General features: G+C 36.5%; 1 pseudogene; it reads left to right on the top strand.

Annotated features, from left to right (window-relative positions):
* Nucleotides 1-15,187, top strand: part of LOC122747821 — a 94,475-nt pseudogene that overhangs the window by 61,978 nt on the left and 17,310 nt on the right.

Genomic DNA, 15,187 nt, shown 5'->3' with positions numbered 1-15,187 from the left:
GGATTTGAAGTCAAAAGATCTGGGTTTGAGACCTATCTCTGCTACTTACACTTGACCTTTCTGAACCGGTTTCCTTATCTGCAAAATGATTAGATTGAATTAAATCATCCCCAAGGTCTCTTCTACTAACTCCTCTGATCATATTGATTTGTCATTTCTTTAAAAAAAACACATTGAGAATTCAGGATTATTCTTTAAAATGTTTATTTTTATATATGAGGATTTTATCAGGTATATTTATCTCATTTTTTCAATCTCTTAATTTTCTTTCTACTTAGATAAATTCTTTGTTTGAAATTTTTGTTTGTTTGTTTGTTTGTTTTAAGTGAGGCAATTGGGGTTAAGTGACTTGCCCAGGGTCACACAGCTAGTAAGTGTTAAGTGTCTGAGGCCGGATTTGAACTCAGGTACTCCTGACTCCAGGGCTGGTGCTCTATCCACTGTGCCACCTAGCTGCCCCTCGAAATTTTTAAAAAATGTTAATATAAGGAAATATATTTCCCCCAATAATTTATTCCTTTTGTTTGATAGATAAAATAGACCTACTATCCATAATTTAATTAAATTCATCATTCATTTTTTCCTTCATGTTCTGTGGGGAGAATATAAAAATAAGTACCAAGCAAGACATAGTATGTACATTCATCTTTTTGTTCTCTTGATTAGTTTTTCTGTGTTGTATCCAGTGCCAGATAGTTGATAACTACCTTTTTATAGGATGTTTTGAAATTTGGTAAGCCGAGTACCTGCCGTCAATTTTAATTTTTAATATCTCCCCCTAAGTATACTTGTATGCTATAAATGTATACAAATATCCATTTATTTTTCCATTAATATTTCATTATCATTTGATCCAGATCTATAAAATAATCCATTGGTATTATAACTTATTATTCAATCTATAAATTAATTAGGGAAATATTGACATTTTGTTAGGTTGCAGTTATAGTCACACATGTAGTTCTCCACTTATTCAAATCTTCCTTTACTTTTTGTTAAAAACAATTTTGAAATTGTCTTTATGAAAGATGTTGGTGTATAGTGGCAGATTAATATTCATATATTGTTTTTGCTCATTATTATGAATAGTACTTCTCTATCATTTCTCTTTGGTCTTTATTACTGGTATACACATATGCAAATAATTTTTGTGGCTTAATCTTATAATCCATTCTTTTTCTTAAGTAATTTGTTATTTCAATTTTTTGTTTAGTCACTTAGATTTTTCTAGGCAAAATCATGTAATATGAAGACAGACATATCCCCATGATTATCAATAGTTTATTTTATTTTTCATGCTTAAATGCTACAGTTAGCATTAAAAAAAACTTGAAATGGTGAAAGAACATCTGATTTGTTTCTATTTTAGTGGAAATTCCATTAGAGTTTCTCTATTAAATATGTATGGAAGATATTGAACCTTACCTTAGAGTTGCAAGAGCCTGTGTGGGGTGTTTTTCCCCTCCCTTAATAACCCCTTTTGGACATATTTTGGGCAGTAGGCCAGGGTAATTTATATAACCTGATCCAGCTGTGCTGGAGGAAGATGGGAGACAGCAAAACAAATGGAAAGAGGGTGGTGAACCCTAAGACTCAGTAAGAGGTGATAACAGGAGTGTGAGCCAGGCCAAATGCTGGGGAAGTGACAAGCCAGATAGCACTAGTTCACCATAAGCAAATTTAAATGAAAAATGTTGTTCATTTCAGTTGTGTCTGACTCTTTGTGACCCCATTTCAGGTTTTCTTTGTGGAGATACTGGAGTGGTCTTTCTCCAATATATTGTCTTACAGATGAGGAAACTGAGACAAACATGGTTAAGTGACTTGCCTAGGGTCACACAGCTAGTAAGTGTCTGAGTCCAGATTTGAACTCAGGTCTTCCTAACACCAGACCTGATTCTCTATCCATAGTGTCACCTAGCTGCTGCTGAATGAAAAATAGTCTCATTCATTGCCCAAGTAAGGGCAATTCTTACCTCTACCTAAAGAAACTCAATGCGAAAGGTGTAGCTGTAGGATCTAGGTATAAAAAGAAAGAAAACACTGTCCCCCTCCCCATCAAAAGGTCAGAGGCACTCTGATACTCTGACAAAGAGATAGGAAAGAATTTTCATGTCTCTAGCTGAGGTACTAAACTCATTTCTCTGTAGACTAGCTTTTCGAGAGCCTGGCTTCTGCAATGAAGACAATACTTGTTTTCAAGTCATATCTGTTCACTTCAGTTTCTAAATAACACTCTTCTATGTTTTTGGACCTATGCTTTATGGACCTGGTGGTTGGTGAACCTTGAGGAAGTCTTAGACCCTCTAATTCTAATTCTCAAGTTCTACCTGGGTAGGGGATAAGTTAGATAAGACAGAGATTCCAAAGTGTGACCTTGGCCCTTTGGTGTCAGGAGAGAGTCTTTGACACACAGAATACAAATATAATATTGACTCTTGGTTTCATATGGATCCTTTTTGTCATACTGAATAAAAATAATTATATTTCTATATTTTAAAACTTTAAAAATATTATAAGTAGGTGCAGAATTTTATCATAGACTCATAAGTGGAAGAGACATCAGAGGCCATTGGGTTCAAAACCACAGTGAGAAAGAATCCCATGATACATTTCTCCAGCAAATGGTCACATGGACTCCCCTTGAAGGCTCTAGGCAGCCTGTTTTGCTTTTGGACAGTTCCAATTGTTAGGCAGTTTTCCCTTCTATTTTGTTTTTTGTTTGTTTTTTTTGTTTTTGTTTTTGGTGAGGCAATTGGGGTTAAGTGACTTGCCCAAGGTCACACAGCTAGTAAGTGTCAAGTGTCTGAGGCCGGATTTGAACTCAGGTCCTCCTGACTCCAGGGCTGGTGCTCTATCCACTGCGCCACCTAGCTGCCCCAGTTTTCCCTTCTAGTAGTACTCCACCAGTCGTGGATGACCATGGATCAGTGCCTTGAAGAGCCACAGGCCACAGTGTGGCTGTGCAGTTGGATGTGGGAGCCACAGCTCCTGAGTGACTTATAACTGGTAACTGCCACATCCCGTGTTGTATCTACCCCCGTGGAGTGTCCTCTCCAGGGTGCTGGCCTGGGAGGAAAACAAGTGTTGCCCATGCAGCAGGTTTTCCTCCTCCATGACATTGGTGGATCCAAAGGAGAGGCAGAACTAATACAATTTGGCACCAGTGCTGCTGCAGGAGTTGCCAGAGGGATGTGATGTCCAACATCCAACTGCCTAAGAGACTCCTGATTTTTCCTTGAGGTTAACTCCCGAAGCCTTTCCCATATATGGGTATAGCCGCAAGGCAGCAGAGGTTTAAAATCAGGGTTCCTTCCCCTAGGTGGGTTGCCTGCCATGGCTAACAAGCCCCACCTGCCCGAAGCGACTGGTTTTAAGGCACCAGTGACTCACCTTCACCTCTTCTCCTGTTAGTGAAAACAGTTCTGCCATGAGAAGGCCAGGAGTTGGGCTTCGGTTGTCAGAGGCTATTTGAGACACACGCCATTGGAGCATTTTATAGAGAGTGGGAGCTTATCCCCACTCCCACCCCAGCATGACAACCTTTTGGAACCAAAATATTGGGGGAGGAAGGGAAAGAATGTTATTTTATTTTTTTGTTGTTTTTTGTCTTTTTAAATTTTTGTGGGGCAAGGGGGTTAAGTGACTTGCCCAAGGTCACACATGTTAGGGGCTAAAATTCTAGCTAAACTGTCTAAAATATCTAATGAGTGGTTGTCAATAAATTATAAGCTTTAGCAAGAGTTAGACTTTTAAGCATTTATGAAGGAGAATAAGAATTTGGTAAAGAGAGAGAGAAAGGCCTAGATTCCTATCTATTAAAGGGAGAGCACATTTTTAGCTCCTTTCTCCACCAGAGTCCCCAGGAAAGAGAGTGAGACCAAGCGCCAGTCTCTTCCTTCCTCCTCCCACTAGCCCACGTCACTTCCTGACGCCAAAGAAAAGACTCCTGGTCTTGCCCTCAAAGACCTTCGCTTCATGGGCGGAACTCTTCTACAGTAAGTCTCCAGCAGGTGGCGTCATTCCAATCATTACACACAGCTGGTACGGGTCAAGTTTCTGAGTCCGGGGCCAGTGCTTTTTCCACTGTGCACTAGTAGTCGACCAAAAGGTTTTTTCTTTACCACTCAGTAAACAACAAGAAATAGTTACAGAGCATCTGAATATGCTTTGAACTGGGGCAGGGCTTCTCCATTCCACACCTTCACTTACTTCCAGAAGAGGCTTCTCAAGCATTCATGTGGGAGATTGTTGCAATCAGGAACTATTGCTTACACTCTCCATGCCAGGTCCTCATTGGCTAGCCCTCCCTCCAACTGTAAAGGTCTCCTGAAACTTCATATTCCCCTAAGACTTGCCTTGCCTTGTAGAAGTTGTGCAATGCCCTTTGCTTACAAGTCCTTCCTCTCTCAGGTCTTGGGGAAACTTATTGTTGACAGCAAAACAAGAAATTATATGCTGGGCAGGTAAACTATAGTAATATTTAAAGGCTGCTTTGATTTTCTGAAAACAGAATTTCTGAATCTCAAACTCTCTCCTGTTCTCAGTGAGTGAATGATTCTCTGTTCCTCCAGTCCCTCCCAAGACAACTTAGGAGGTCATCAGGAAAGGTCTGTGTCATTGTGGTGGTGGTTGGCCCCAGGAATGAAGCATAGGCAGGATAGATCAATCCTTGGGAGTGGCTGCATTAGCAGACAGCAGCTTCAGGAGGTCTCAGTCCATAGATGGTGGGGAAGGGGGTCCAACAAGTGGTCAGAAGGATTTTACTGGGGACCTTTTGCTGGAACTGTGTGGGAGACCCTATTGCATTGCCCATACACAGTTCTGGGTCATGGTTCCAGGGTGAAAAGGAACATTAGCACACTGGTGATTGTGGGCCCTGAAGAGCAGGAGCCCTGGTCACAGTTTCATTGTGGAGAGAAGTGCTTGTGGAGGTTTCTGGGCCAGAGCACAGGCCAGGAGACCAGTGACCACATCTCTGCTTAGATTATACTACTTTGGAAGAAATGAAAACTTTCAGATGCCCAGAACTGGCTCTGAAAACAGTAGCTCAAAAATCCTAAAGCTTGGGACAGTGAGCCCTCCACCTCAGGAATAGAACCCAACTTTAACATAAAATTCAAAGTCAAGAAATAGACTGGAAAAATGAGTGAACAACAACAAAAAAATAGAAATTGATCATAGAAAGCTACTATGGAGACAGAGAATATAAAGACACAAACCCAGAAGAAGAAAACAAAATCAAAACAGCTACATGCAAAGCCTCAAAAAATGTGAATTGGACATAAGCCTAGAAAGAATGTCTGGAAGAGCTAAAAAAGAATTTTTTTAATTAAATAAGAGAGGTAGGGGAAAATTGGGAAAAGAAATGAGAATGATGCAAGAAAATCACAAAAAGAAAGTCAACAGTTTGGTAAAAGAGGCACAAAAATACTGAAGAAAATGACACCTTAAAAAGCAAAATTGGCCAAATGGAAAAAGAGGTACAAAACCTTGCTGAAAAAATAATTCCTTAAAAATTAGAATTTGGCAAGTGACAACTAATGACTTCATAAGTCATCATTATTGTTGTTCCATTGTGTCCAATTCTTGTGTGACTCCATATGGATTTTTTGAGCAAAGATACTGGAATGGTTTGCCATTTCCTTCTCTAGTGGATTAGGCAAACAAGTTAAGTGACTTGCCCAGGGTCACACATTTAATAAATGTCTGAGGCTGTATTTGAACTCAGGTCCTCCTGACTCTAGGCCTAGTGCTCTATCTACTAAGTCATCTAGCTGCCTCTCCATGAAATAGCAAGAAACAGCAAAATAAAAAGAATTAGAAAATAGAAGAAAAAGTAAAATATTGCATTGGAAAAACAACTGACCTGGAAAATAGATCAAGGAGAGGTAATTTAAGAATTATTGGAATACTTGAAAGCCAAGATCAAGAAAAGAACCTATTTTTAAAAAAGAGTCACATTTCGAATTATCAAGGTATCCCTTGATAACCAGAGGGTAAAATCGAAATCAAAAGAATCCACTGATCACCTACTAAAAGAGATTCCCAAAATGAAAACTCCCAGGAATACTATAGCCAAATTCAAGAGTTCTCAGATGAAGGAGAAAATGTTACAAGTAGCCAGAAAGAAATGATTTAAGTATAATGGAGCCACAGTCAGGATAACACAAGATCTAGCAGCTTCTACGTTAAAGAATTAGAGATCTTGGAATATGATCTTCTGGAAGGCAAAGGAACTAGGATTACAACCAAGAATAACCTACCCAACAAAACTGAGTATAATCCTTCTGGGAAAAAATACATCTTTAATGAAATAGAGGGCTTTTTAAATATTCATGATGAAAAGACCAGAGCTGAGTCTTTTGACTTTAAAATACAAGACTCAAGAGAAGCATAAAAAGGTAAGACGAGAATAAAAAAGGAATGAGAAATCATAAGGGATTCAGTGAGGTCAAACTGTTTTATATACCAACATGGGAAGGAAATACTTGTAACTATTAGAAGTTTATCATTATTAAGGCAGAAGAAGTATACAAAGAGGGCACAGGAGTGAATTGGTTATGATCAGATGACTTAAAAAATAACATTAAAGGGTGAGAAACAGGGTTACACTGGAAAAAGGAGGAAGAAAGTGGAAGAATGGGGAAAATTATCTCACATAAAAAGGCATAAAATAGTTCTGCAGTAGAGGGTAAGATGGGAGGTGGTGTGCAATGCTTGAAACTTTCAGTGGAATTGGCAGAAAGAAGAAATAACATAAACATTCAGTTTGGTATAGAAATCTATTTTACTCAACAGGAAAGTAGTAGTGGAAGGGAGTAAGAGAATAGGGGTGCTGACAGAAGGGAAGATAGATTAAGGGAGGCAGGGGTCAGAAACAAAATAAAATTTTGGGGTGGGACAGAGTAAAAAGAAAGAGAACCATTAACATGAAAAAAATAGGAAGGGGGGAAATACACAGTTCATAATAATACCTGTGAATGTGAATGGGATGAACTCATCCATAAAACAGAAGAGGATAGCAGAATAGATTAAAAATTAGAATCCAATATTTTGTTTATAAGAGACACTCTTGAAATAGAGAGAAACACATGGAGTAGAAATATGAGAGTAGAGCAGAACCTGTTATGCTTTAGCAGAAGTTAAAAAAAAGTAGGGGTAGCAATCATGATCTCAGACAAAGCAAAATAAAAAATAGATCTAATCAAAAGAGATAAAGAAGGAATCTATATCTTGCTAAAAGGGACCATAGACAATGAAAAAATAGCAATATTCAACATATATACAAAAAATGGTATTGTATCCAAATTCTTAAAGGAAAAGTTAAATGAGGTACAGGAGGAAATAGACAGTAAAACTATACTAGTGGGGGGCCTCAACTTTCCCCACTCAGAACTAGATAAATCAAACACAAAATAATAAACAAGAAAGAAGTTAAGGAGACTGATAAAATTTGAGAAAAATTAGATATGATAGATTTCTGGAGAAAATTGAATGAGAGTAGAAGGGAGTATACCTTTTTCATGAAAATCAATCATGTATTAATTAGGGCATAAAAACCTCATAATCAAGTGCAGAAAAGCAGAAATATTAAATTCATCCTTTTCAGATCATAATGCAATAAAATTGCATTCAACAAAGGGCCATGGAGTCATAAATTAAAAGTTAATGGGGGGCAGCTGGGTGGCACGGTGGATAAAGCACCAGCCCTGGATTCAGGAGGACCTGAGTTCAAATCCGACCCCAGACACTTGACACTTACTAGCTGTGTGACCCTGGGCAAGTCACTTAACCCTCATTGCTCTGAAAATAAAAGTTAATGGGAAACTAAATAATCTGATACCAAAGAATAAGTAGGTCAAAGAACAAATCATAGAAACAATAATTTCATTACCAAGAATGACAACAATGAGACAACATTTGAAAATTGATGGGATGTAGTCAAAGCAATACTTAGGAGAAAATTTATATCTTGAAACAGATCGGTGAAATAGAGAAAGATCAAATCAATGAATTGGGGATACAACTAAAAAAAATAGAACAAGAACAAATTAAAACCTCCAATTAAATACCCAAATTGGAAATCCTGAAAATCAAAGGAGAGATTAATAAAATTGATAGTAAGGAAAGCATTGAACTAATAAAAGTAGGGACTGGTTTTATGAAAAACAAACAATGAATTAGATAAGCCATTAGTTAATTTGAATTTAAAAAGGAAGAAAACCAAATTACTGGTATAAAAAAATTAAAAGGGTGAATTCATCACCAAAGAACATGAAATTAAAACAATTATTAGGAGCTATTTTGCCTAATTATATGCCAATAAATCGGATAATGTAAGTGATGAATAGAAATATAAAATAGAAAGTGATGAATATTTACAAAAATATAAATTGTCCAGATTAACAGAAGAAGTTGAATATTTAAATAATACCATCTTAGAAAAAGAAATTGAAAAAATGATCAATGAACTTCCTAAGAAAAAAACTCACAGGACCAGATAGATTCACAAGTGAATTCTACCAAACATTTGAAGAAGAATTCCAATACTATGTAAACTATTCAGAAAAATAAGCAAAGAAGGAGTCACACTGAATTCCTTTTATTACACAAATATTGTCCTGATACCTAAACCAGAAAAAGCAAAAACAGAAAAAGGAATCTACAGACCCATTTCTCTAAAAAATTTGATGTAAAAATTTAAAATAAAATACTAGCAAAGAGATTATGGCAATTTATCACAAAGACCATATTCTATGACCTGGATCAATATTAGGAAAGTTATCACTATAATTCATCAATTGAATAAGAATACAATAAAAACTGCATGATTATCTCAATAGATGCAGAAAAGCTTTTGATAAAATACAACACTCATTCCTATTTTAAAAACTCTAGAAAACATAGGAATAAATGGAGCTGTCCTTAAAATAATAAGTAATATTTATCCAAAATCGTCAGCAAACGTTATCTATAATGGGGATAAGGTAGAAGCCTTCCTGGAAAGATCAGGGGTGAAGCAAGGATGTCCATTATAACCACTATTATTCAACATTGTACTAGAAATGCTAGCTGCAGTAATAAAAGAAGAAAAAGAAATGGAAAAAATTAGAATATGCAATGCAGGAATAAAACCATCACTCTTTGCAGACATTATGATGGTATGCTTAGGGAGTCCTAGAGAACCAACTAAAAAACTAGTTGAACTAACTAACCTCAGCAAAGTGGCAGGATATAAAATAAATTCACATGAATCATTAGCATTTCCATATATTACCAACAAAGTCCAGCAGGAAAAAGATAGAGATAGAAAGATGAATTCCATTTAAAATAACTGCAGTTACTCTTTTTGTTGTGGCTAAGAATTGGAAATTATTGGGATTAAGAATTGGAAAGGGATGCCCATCAATTGGGGAATGGTTAAGCAAGCTGTAGCATATGATTGCAATGGAATATTATTGTCCTATAAGAAATGACAAGCAGGATGATCTCAGAAAAACCCAGAAAGACTTACATGAACTGATGCATGGTGAAAGGTGATTTTTCCAAGGTTAGAAGACTGATAAAATGCTGAGGCTGCACTTAAACTCAACTTTTTCTGACTCCAGGTCAACACTCTATCCTCTTTGTTACTTAGCTCTACAGGTAGAAAGAACTTTTGAGATTTTCCAGCCCAACTTCCTCACCATGCAAATGAAGAAATGGAGACTGAAATAGGCTTAGATGACCTGTCTGTTGTCATACAGCTATTAAGAAGCAAAATACAAGATCTGAACCCTTGTTTTCAGATTCCAAATTCAATGCTCTACTTCAATGTAAAGATTGTTTAAAGGTTTAATTAGTTTTGTTGGTGAAAATTAATTTCACAGTAAATTACTTTTTTTAAAAAAAGGAATTGGATCAAATAATGAGTTAGATGATAGTAAGAGAGCTCCTGGCAACTTGAAATGAATTGTTATCTCTTGGCTCAGACAAATGATGCCTCAAGGTACCTACAGGTCTTACAGAAATAATTGCCAGACCACTCTTATTGATCTGTGAGGCATTACAGAGATAAATTATTGTTCATCTTTTGTTCTCAAAGAGAACCAATGACATCACAACAGTGATGTCTTGGCTTGCAAGCAAATTGGATTTAAGTGAGGCAGGGTTCTGCAAATTCATCAACCTGACTCTCTCCTCCAGTCATCAGAGACTAGGGCAAGATATGGGTCAGAATGACTGGCAATGGCCCTGGATTCAGTGGGAGAACTTAGCCTTTTTAAGCTAAGATCTTCCCCAGGTCTTAGTTTGTCTGAGGCAACACCCATTTAATATTTAAAGACTAGGTAAGAATTAGGACAAAAGATGGCCTAGATGGCTTTCACACACAAAAAAAAATCTGTCTGGGAGGAGAAGCCCCTCAGAGTTTCTGGCCAGAAAAGAAACACTTGCTATTTATACTCACGAGAGATTTTAGAAGACATAAGATAGGCAAAAGTCCTAACCTTTAAAAAGGGGAGAAAGAGTTTTTCTCTATAATGTATACTAGTGAACTTTATAGTAAAGTTAAATTAAATTAAAATGAAATAATGGAGGTAGTTTTGTTTAGTGGAAAGAGCTCTGTACTAGATTGGTGTCAGAATACTTAAGTTTGAATCCCAGGTCCATCACTTATGAGCTGTGTGATTTTGGGCAAGTTGCTTCTCTGTAAAATGGAGATAACACTGACACTATCCATCTCAAAGGATTATTGTGAGGAAAGTGCCCTATAAACTGTGATGTTTATAAAGATGATTTGTTAGCATCATCATCATTATTAAATACATAGTTTGTAAACAGAAGCATTTGCAGCACAGTAGATAGAAAATTGGCTTTGGAGTTCAACTTATTTCCCATTTAATAATAAATGTCCTACTTCATAGACATATTTTTTCCAGAAATTTTTGTAATCCACCATTATAAGTTCAAGATGACATTAAACTCTACCTTCATTTCTTTCCTTATCTGTCCTGAGTTTGAAGATACAATTTGTTCTTGACCAAGAAAGAATTTATCATTTGTCTATATTAAACTGTACCACAGAAAGCCAGATCCCATTTTCTGATACATTTTCTTAGAGTACTTTTTCATTTTCTGTGTTTCATTAAAATCAGCATTTATTGAGTATTTACTATGTATATCAGGAATATATAGAGCAGGAATATATAGACAGCAGAGGCTGCCCCCTACTATTGTGTTATAAGAAATGATGAACAGGAACAGCTAGGTAGCACAGTGAATAAAGCACTGGTCCTGGATTCAGGAGGACCTGAGTTCAAATCCAGCTTCAGACACTTGACACTTCCTGGCTGTGTGACCCTGGGCAAGTCACTGAACCCTCATTGCCCTGCCTAAAAATAAAAAAAAAAAAAGAAAAAAAAGAAATGATGAGCAGGCAGATTTCAGAAAAACCTGGACCTACATGAATTGATGCTGAATGAAATGAGCAAAACCAAGAGAACATTGTATATAGTAACAACAACATTGTGTGACGATCAACTGTGATAGACTTAGCTCTTCTTAACAATACAATGATCCAAGAAAATGCCAAAAGACTCATGACGGAAAATGCTCTTCACATCCAGAAAAAGAACTATGGAATTTGAATGCAGTTGAAGCATACTTTTTTCATTTTTGTTGTTGTTTTGTTTCTTCTTTTTCACATTTTTTCCCTTTTGTTCTGATTTTTCTCTTACAATATGACTGATGTGGAAATATGTTTAACCTGATTGTAATATATAACTATATCAGATAGCTTTCTGGCTTCAGGAGAGGAGAGGGAATTGGGGAGGGAGGGAGAAAAACTTGGAACTCAAAAATCTTACAAAAATGGGGCAGCTAGGTGGCGCAGTGGATAGAGCATCAGCCCTGGAGTCAGGAGTACCTGAGTTCAAATCCGGCCTCAGACACTTAACACTTACTAACTGTGTGACCCTGGGCAAGTCACTTAACCCCAATTGCCTCACTAAAAAAAAACAAGAAAAAAAAATCTTACAAAAATGAATGTTGAAAACTATCTTTATATGTAATTGAAAAATACTATTAAAAAAACGTTAAGAGAGAGCAGGAAAATTATGTTGTAAATGAAGGTACCATAAGTGAAGCAATTATATCAATATAAATATGTCTGCCCCAAATGGTATAACATCTAAGTAATTAAAGGATAAAACAGTTGAATTACAAAAAGATCTGTATTTTTCAGTCAATAATTGTTGGAGACTTCAACATTCCTGTTTCAGCCTTAGAAAAATATTATGGAAACAGGATGGAACAGAATGTTCATTGTTGCCTCTATTACTCAATGTAGCTCTAGAAATGCTAGATAATAAGGTTTATTTAGAGAACTCTAGAAAACCAACTAAATATTAATTGAAATAACTTTAGTAAAGTGGTGAGATATAGAATGGAACCAAAAAAAAATCAACTTTTTCACATTCATGGTATTCCAAAATTCTTTTTGCAGTTTTAAGATATTAAAGCTTAGAGAAATATACATTTGTAATATGCATATATATGTATGTATGCATATATATATATATTTAACATGGTAATAACAAAATAGTTCTATTTGTATTCTCTTCTGCACTTTCTTTTCTCCTTTGATTTAAAAATACTTTAAAAATGCTTCATTTATTTCAAGAATTCTAGTTGATTTTGTGACTAAGTTTTGTTTTTATTTGAGACTTTGTAGGTATAGATAAGATCAAGTTTGCCTATGAGAGGAATTTGGTAAAGGACTTGGCTAGCGAGTCATGTGTCATTATGAAGCATTTGAGCCAATAATTGTGGATTGATATAAGTATGTCCAGAACAGAGGCCTTTAATAACTCCACCATACTTTAGACCAACTCTTATCTAGAGTGTGTTGTTTGGCTTTCTTTGCTTTGAGTCAGTGACTCACAGATCATCATTTGGTCTGCTCCCCTTCTGTTTCTCAAACCCTTAACCTAGGGAACCCCAGTGTCCTGCCTCTGCACTTTAACAGCCTGTTTCCCCCCCAAACTGTACAAACCTCCCCATTGCTCTACAGCCAATATTGGCGATGTCTATGAGCAAATTGGGAAAATTGCTGTCATGTCAAAGAATTAGATTTTTAGGGGATTGAACAACTGCCTATTTCTTTCCTTCAACAACAAATAGAAGAAAGTTAACATTAGAATGTTGGCCTCAAACTTCATAAATGAACAGGAGGCACTTAATTGTCCTGGGCACAGCATTTTGTGTATCTCAGGCAAGGTAGGGTAGTGCATAGGTTGGCTCATTTCAAACAAGTTAAAGGTACTTTGGCCACTGACTTTAGAATCAGGGGGATGATTTGGAGGTTCTTTAAAAATAGACCTAACTCTGACAAAAACTAATGCTTCTCTGTGCCATATAAAGCCTTAAAACCTTATGAAACTGTTAGTCTTCTGTGTCAGTTTTGGTCCTTTCTCATGCTCCATGCCTATAGACACAGTAGATTGGCAGATAGACATGGGAGGCAAGATTGTAGAGCCCAATATTTGAAATTGGGAACAATCTGCTCTTGGCTAATCTTTTACCGCTACTTTGGTAATTTCTACCTTATAGTTATCAGTTGTTATCAGCCTGTATTTGAGAAGGATCCCTGAGGTCTTTCTGGCATTCTACTTTAGGAGATTCAGGGCTTTTAGTATAGGGACTCATCATCACCAGCCTGACCAATTGCAATATTCTTCTAGCAGGTCTTCCTGCAACCATTCTCTCTTCCCTGCAATGCCAGAATAATCTTTCTTAGGTATAGATCCAGTCATATCTTTACTCTGCTAACAAAAGTTCAGACTTAACTACTTGGCATTCAAGGGTTCACAATATGGTGCCACCTGCTTTCCTAGACGAATATTAATTTCCTCCATGCATTCTGTGCTCCTGACAAAAATTCTATTTGCTAAATACATCCTGAACTTTCTGGCTTCTGTGCATTTAATTACACTGTTCCATGCCTTGAATATCCTCATCCTTCTCTGCCCCAAGCAATGGCCTACTATTCTTTTTTTTTTTAAAAGATGACTCAAAACTTGACTCAAAGAAGCTTCCTCTGATTCATTCATTAACCAATTGAATTAGTAAATGGACATATCGCTTTGTTTTATATCTTTCTCATGAACCTATGTGCAACATTGTGTATTATGGTTACCTATGTTTGTGTCTTATTGTCCTTATAATCTCCATTAGGGCAGGGGCCATGTTTTATGGAAACTTTGTATTTTTCTGAGCAATGAAAATAAAACAATATCACTTAGATATTGTTGCTTAGTAAATGTGTTGAACTGAGTTAAAACTTTCTCCTCTGGTCAATCATTTTCTACAATGGGTGGTTTAATTTATTCCTAGGGGAATAAGCCCACAATGGTGATGGAATTTTGGACAGGATGGTTCGATGTATGGGGTGACCCACACTATGTCACTGATGTTGATGGTGAATGCTTTGCAGTTAGTTCTTGACTTCGCAGCTTGTATATGAGACAATAACCTGTATCATTGTCAATTAAGCCTTGTAGTTAGAGCTGGCAGAAAGTCTCCTGGAGCACAACTTCATGGGTATCTATATATAAGCAAATCAAATAGCTAATTCTTAATTATTCATTTAATTTCAATTCAGCTCAGCCAATAATAATGATATTTATATAACACTTTAACATTTGAAAAGTACTTTATAGATTTTATAGTTATTATTATTATCATCCGATTTTGTAGTTGAAGAACTGAGGCTTAGAGAGGGTAGTCACACAGCTGATATATGTTAGAAGGGGGATTTTTCAACTGTTTCAGAGTGTTTCAGAATGGGATGGCTCTTCCTGACCTCAAGTCCAGCATTCTATGTACAATGCTAGGTGGCATTTAAAAGCTCCTATTATATGTACAAAAGATTGTGGTAAGCCCTTGGTATGATATTGGGGAATAGTCAATGGAAGGGTAGAGTGGTGTGGATGATTTGAAAGTCCATTTTGTTTAGTTTTTAAATGAGTGTTATCATTTTTTTATTTAGCACAATTACCTTCCTAAATATATGTTCTCCTGCATCTCACAGAGAGTTACTTCTCTTAGGAGAGAGGGTGTGGGGGAGGACATAGCATTTACTAAGCACCTACTGTGTGTCAGGCACTATGCTAAGCACTTTACAATATTCTCTCTTGGGGGCAGC

The sequence above is a fragment of the Dromiciops gliroides genome, chromosome 3 (assembly GCF_019393635.1).
Source record: "Dromiciops gliroides isolate mDroGli1 chromosome 3, mDroGli1.pri, whole genome shotgun sequence".
Taxonomy (NCBI): domain Eukaryota; kingdom Metazoa; phylum Chordata; class Mammalia; order Microbiotheria; family Microbiotheriidae; genus Dromiciops; species Dromiciops gliroides.
The sequence above is the reverse complement of the archived record's forward strand: the minus strand, read 5'-3'. Positions and strand labels throughout refer to the sequence as shown.